Source organism: Odontomachus brunneus, unplaced genomic scaffold, assembly GCF_010583005.1.
Source record: "Odontomachus brunneus isolate Ranch 3 - 2012 unplaced genomic scaffold, Obru_v1 Obru_scaffold_081, whole genome shotgun sequence".
In the NCBI taxonomy this organism is placed as follows: Eukaryota; Metazoa; Arthropoda; class Insecta; order Hymenoptera; family Formicidae; genus Odontomachus; species Odontomachus brunneus.
In genome coordinates, this window is record NW_022639531.1 from 1,141,095 (window position 1) to 1,147,531 (window position 6,437).

General features: G+C 38.8%; 1 protein-coding gene across 5 annotated transcripts in view; it reads right to left on the minus strand.

The window, feature by feature from the left end:
- Positions 1 to 6,437, minus strand: part of LOC116847589 (fat-like cadherin-related tumor suppressor homolog) — an 85,493-nt gene that overhangs the window by 62,064 nt on the left and 16,992 nt on the right. For 4 of the 5 annotated variants that reach the window (XM_032822718.1, XM_032822716.1, XM_032822721.1 and 1 more), the window contains exon 1: positions 4,739 to 4,793. The gene's annotated coding sequence lies outside the window, so the exon portion shown is untranslated. Of the gene's footprint in view, positions 1 to 4,738; positions 4,801 to 6,437 lie in introns of those variants that run through there. The other variant, XM_032822720.1, reaches the window with a different exon arrangement.

Consider the following 6,437-nt stretch of genomic DNA (forward strand, 5'->3'; position numbering starts at 1 on the left):
CGAATGAAGCTACTATAGTTGCTGCGTCTACATGTTTTATAGTTAGGGAGAAAATTTATGTGATTTCAAGTGAAACATATTGCATTAAAAGTTACTGTTATTACATGCCAATCTATATAGTCTGAAATTTCAACATAAAAATGATGATAACTCAAGAATGTATTTTTAAGCTTTTGTTTATATCATTTTTTTCTTGTTTCTAAGTTCCCACTTATCTCCCGAGCAATTGATCTCTACTTTTAAAACACTCTGTATATTGCAGGAAATATGTATGCTATTTGTCTAGAAATAAGCTAATAATAATGTCACTTGCTTTAAGGTAATTGTTTCGAGATAATATTGCTACAAAGTTATATTAAGTAATGATTAATACAACACGAGGGAGCTCTAAAAAATCTATCTCCAACCAATACACCGTCTCAGATAATGGGCTATAACTTTGCCAACTTTCTTAATTTCTTCATAAAAATTTGGGGACATACATTTAAAAGTACATATTTTCAGGATATGCAATTAAAAAAATGATTTTTTTCCAATGAAAGGTGTTTTCCTCCTTAAACTTCTTCAAACTATCTTGTTATACAGAAATGATTACAGACGCGAATTCAGCTTCTTTTTCTCTCTGCTTCCCTTCTTTCTCTTTTAATACGCGAAATGGCGACGTAGTTACACTCTGATTATTGATATCACAGCTCCGCCATGGGCACCTAATTACCGATCGATGGAAGCGTTGAAAATTTAAGTTGCGCGCAACGCGCGCGCGTGCAGGAAGGGGCGAGAGAGCACGGCCATTAAAACCGATAACGTGCAATTTAATTTCGGGCGAACATATGCTCGTGTTAATCACGAAACACTTTGCTACCGTAATGGTCTGGCGCGGCGGTGTAATATGTATTTTTTATCTCCAACACATCGCCCGATACGATTTTATACCATCGAAACCACTTTAGTTGTCATGAATAATTCGCCCATTTTCGAGCGCGCGCTCAAACATGCACATAAAGCCAATTCGCGATTCACTACGAATTCATCAAGAACTCGCGGATTCACCCGTTAAAATTGCACGCTCGCGATTTGTCACGACAGAGGCGGACGCGCCGCGGGCAAAAATTTACGAATAGCGCGAGCGGGCCACTTACGTTCGTGTATTTTCTGCTATTTTGCAAAGCGCTCCAAGTTCACCTTCCAACGTCGCGAGATGCTTTGCGAGAACGGAGGTAAAAGAGCCATTCGCGATTTTATTCGCGGAACTTCCCGGGGAACGCGACAACGCCAAAAGCGGAACCAAACAAGAGACACAAGTTTCTCGGGAACTGCAATAAAGCCAGAATAGAAGCGGGCAAAGGCGTGTAATTGTAACTTTCGTGATCAAGGTGAAGCTGCACGAGACTCATTGGCGAATCTCGGGAACTTACGAGACGGCGTTATCGTGCGCGACGCGCGTCTCGCTCCGTCTCGCAGTCATTCTCGCGCCGCGCGTAATTACTTTCCTCGACGCTAAATAATCCCGGTGTCGTTTTCTCGCTCGACGGCGCACTCTCATCGTAAACTTGTGCTTCAGATTGATACGCGGCGACGGGCAGGTCGGATAACGAGCGCGCAACGGGCGGACGCAAGTGTGGCCGAGCCGTTTACCCTATCAGTCGCATTCGCCTCGATCCTATACTCGCGAAAGCCTCTCCGTGAAATTGGTATCGCTCCCCGCCCGCTTTTATCGCCCCGGTGAAATTCCAATGTCTACCGCCGTACACGACGTGAGACTATCGCGAGCTCTTTCTTTAATCCCGATACAGGTAGAAATTCCCCGAGAGGCGCCGCCGACCCTCCCCGGAGAAATGTCTCGCCCTGCGCGACCCTTCCTCTCTTCCTTCTTTTTCTTCTTCCTGTTCTTCCTCCGCCTTAGCGCGGAACCACTGTACCTTTTCAGCGTTGCCTCCTTCGCCCCTTTGCCCCACTTTCTCGCCGTCGTTGTCCCAAGCCGTCCATTCGTTTCTTAGCCTCTCCCTTTCTGCCCTCGCTCATACTACCCCTCTCTTCGTGCCGTCCTCAAGTTGGCCTTCTCGCTTTTATCGTCGGAGGCAGCAGATTTTCCTCATTTTACTTTTCAATCTCACGGAGGATGCGATTTTCTTCCTCATTTCCACCCCGACAATGTCGGAGGGAGAGCTCGCAGCCGACTAGGAGCAATCGGAGCAGCGAAGAGGGAAAGGAGAAACGACGCTTCTCGAGTTTCGCCGACAGTAGCGAATGGAGAAACGCGGAATGAAGAAAAGGTGCGGCGCTAATTCATCTATCACCTGTTAACGTCAGCTCGCCGTTAGAAAAGTCGATTTACCTTAGCGAGCTTGAACGCGACTAAACGTCGTTGCTCGACACGTCGTTGACGAAGATACGACGCGTTCGGAATTAGCACTGTTCCTTGCGAGCGAGCTCGTTTTTTCTCGAACGTACTTCGCAGTCATGTCGCAGGAACTAACGTCGACAGAATTTTACAGATAAGAATCGGACCACAGAACGTGAATATTTGGTCAAACAGAACCAAGTTGGTTGCTAAATTTCAATAGGTCACTTTCCATTTAGAGTGGACAGTCGGGAAAATTTCTTAGAAAATTTTAGTTTGACACAAAAGGTGTATAACATGCACATTAGACTGCAAGGGGAATGCGCTTGCATTTACATCGTCAAACATCAAAATTTATTAACCAACATCTAATAAAAGAACTCCAGTTGCAAGGTATTATTTTTCTGTAATTTCATATTTTAAATGAAAACTTTTACCGAAAGAGTATTCCTCTTCTAACAAAGTAAACTATTAATCGGAAATCTATTAGATATTGTTTTAACTTTTTTCCTCTCTTTTGAATCAAGAGACTAGAATTTATTCCATGGTCTTGATAAGGTAAATCTCAATCAATTGTCAGGTTTGTACAAGGTAATATTTAATTAGGATCTTATTAAAGAGTCATTAGCGAATCTTAGTTAGATCTTCGTCAAATCTTCGTTGGATTCTCAAATAGAGAAAAAAATTATTTTGTTTGAAAAATGAAAGAAACGATTATTTTGTTCAATGATTAAAAACATAATCTGAACAAACATAGACCACAGAGGGAGGATAAAGTTGCGCTTATTGGAGAGTTAATTTACAATTACATTTACAAGTAAGTCCTACAAATAATATCAGGTATATCTGATCAAAAGTTGGACTAAATACATTAGGATGCTCTAATATGAACATATGATGGACCTATATTCCATATTATAATCCCATTATAACTTTACAAAACTCCTTCCTGAACAGAAATGTAACTAGCTGAGTCAAAAGCTATCTAGTATAGACTACATAACATTTTCTAGCTCGTTAGTAACTCGTTGCTGGCTGATTATTCGCAGAAATATAGAATCAGGTTTGTGATATAGCTGTTATTTAGCATATATATCAAATATCAAATATATCAAATATGATGGCGCTGCCTGTGCCAGAATATATAATAGCTATTATATAGCCACTATCATTTTAAAAAATTAGGTACCTATTATGGAACTCGTTGGAATCGATTTTTATCGGAAACGTTCTTAGTTATTTCCTAGATTTCTATTGTATTTTCTAGGGGAAACGGAATTATTCCGATCGGAATCGACCAGTTCTATAATAGGTACTTAAACATACTTAAACAAAATTTCTAATCGGCAGAAATATGTTTGCTTAAGAGGACTGGAGGGTAAGATTGCCTTAAAATCATCCTTGTTCTTTCACAATTTGTTATGACAAACTGAATGATAATACGAAAGTGTTATTTTGAAGTGTATTTATACAACATATAAAGAGAAGAAAAATATAATTTTGCTGATCAAATACTCAATATAAATGTATGGTACATACAGTTAAAATATATTTCGCTTTTCTTTTCAAGTCATTTGTTATTTTGCAGTAATATCTTGATTCTCGGTGGTTCAATTAAGCTGAATTTTAGGTAAAAAATTTCCATAAGCTTGTCGTTATCGTGTGAATCACTACAATAGAAATTGAGTAAAAGTTAACAAAATCGCAAATATCTTAATGGAATATTATTAAATTTTCAGTTCTTTTATAGTAAAAAAATTAATATTTCAAAATTAAATATATTCACGAGTTTGTCAGTGGTTCACACGACAAGCTTACGGAAATTTTCTACCTAAAATTCAGTTTAATTGAATCACCGAGAGTCAAGATATTACTACAAAATGACGACCTTGGAAGGAAAAACAAAATATATTTTAACTGCATGTACCATACACTTATATTGAGTATTTGATTATCAAAGTTATATTTTTCTTCTCTTTATATGTTGGATAAATACACGTCAAAATAACACTTTCGCATATTCATTCAGTTTGTCATAAAAAATTGTGAAAGCACGAAGCAATCTGATCCTCCAGTCTCCTTAAAGAGCGGAATGCTCTCTTACGCGTGATACGAGAGACAAGACAAGCAGAACTTGTATTATAGATAAAAGATGAAATTGCTCCAGCTTTAAGAATATTGTGTTTAGAATATTCCTCGTTTGGTTTCACAGAAGAATCCTCTTCCGACCACATATAGAAATAAAATCCGCTAGGATTCAAAGAATTTCGCTAAAGATCAGATTATTTCTTTTTGAATAAGTATGTTGCGTGCGACTCTGATTGGCGAGGTACTCGCATTAAGTGGTTTGATTTCTACGAAGCATTTGATAGTGAGATTAACAAAAATCGGACTTACCTCCAATACGTGTTCCGCTTGATTCTCGCGGTCGAGCTTCCTGCCGCTGGTGGTGATGAGACCTGCAACACAATAGACATATCCACGATTAGTCGAATGTACGGTGATGAAAGCATAATGCTCATAAAGTGTGATTTGAAGTTGTTTTTCTTGCGAGGAGTCATGTATGTCAATAAGTTTCTTCTCTAACGAGAAATTTGACTCTCAGAGCCGATACTCTTCCAATCTCTTGGTAAGCTACTTGATAGTTAAATCTTGGATCTATTTTCTATTGCTAAATTGACTGCACTAGTTCCCTCTCATATTTTTTTCCGCCGAGTTTTATCTGTATATCTGTCTCTTTTTAAATTCTGAAAGTGTACATTAGTTTAGCAATAGAAAACAGACCCCATGTGACAGACGTCTTTGTCCAATTTGAAGAAAAAACAAAGACAGACATATGATTTAACTGTCAGGTATCTTACCAAGAGATCGGAACAATCGACCCTCAGTGTGCTCTGTTGAGAGCTTGATATAATTTTTCCAGACAGATTCGGTGTTATTTTCCAAGCGTGTTGCTAGGATTCCAATACAGTGTAATTATATAACTGATATCAGCTGACATTTGGTCGATCTGATTGGATGAATTGTATTGGACGATCCTAGCAACACGCTTGGAAAATAACACCGAATCTGCCTGAGAAAATTAACCGTCAAGCTCGCAACGGAGCACAAGAATCAAATTTCTCGCTACAGAACGAACTGAGCGGCATGAATGGCTCCTCGTAAGAAAAACAACTTCAAATCATACTCCGTAGACATTGGGCTTAAGAGAATGCTGAAGCTAAAAACTTTACCGACAGAACACTGACATTTTTCTGCAAAGTTTACGTCGTGTTGGTTACACAGAATTACAAATGCTATTACGCAATAAAAGTATGTGCAAAAATAAATAGGAGCATTGCTCGATATGTGACGAAAACGAACAAAAAATTTTTAATGTAAAATCTCAAGCTGTCAGTTAGCGTAATATTTGCCTAATCCAAACAGTTCCGCAGCTTGTATATATTGAAAGTGTCGATGCTCCAAACAGAACAGTTTTGAAGAACATTGCTCTACCTTCGCATATGCATTTGGAAGCTTACAAATAATCGAAAAAGTTTGTAGAAAGATTCCCACACATATACTACTGCGTTCAAAAAGTAAGACCAATTTTCAAGTTAAATTGCGCGGGTATATCGAATGTCAGAAATATTTTTTTTCTAAGTTGGTAGCACTGTGACAGACATCTGTGTCAAATTATGCGTTGTTTGCGTGAAACTATTCGCAAAAAGAGGCCGGAATTGTGGAAAGACAACTCTTGGTTTTTGCACCACGATAATGCGCCATCTCACACTGCATTGGTTCTTCGAGACCATTTCGCTAAAAATTCGATCCATATCGTCTCACAACCACCATATTCACCTGATTTAGCACTGTATGACTTCTGGCTATTCCTTAAACTCAAAAGACCACTCCGGGGACTCCACCGTTTTGACTCGATTGAAGAGATACAAGCTGAATCGAAGAAAGCTTTGAAGGCCATTCCGGAAATCGACTTTAACAACTGTTTCGAGGGTTGGAAAAAACGTTGGCATAAGTGTATTGTGTCTGAGGGGGATTACTTTGAAGGCGACGAAATAGATTTGGAATAATAAATAAAGATTTAAAAAAAAATTTT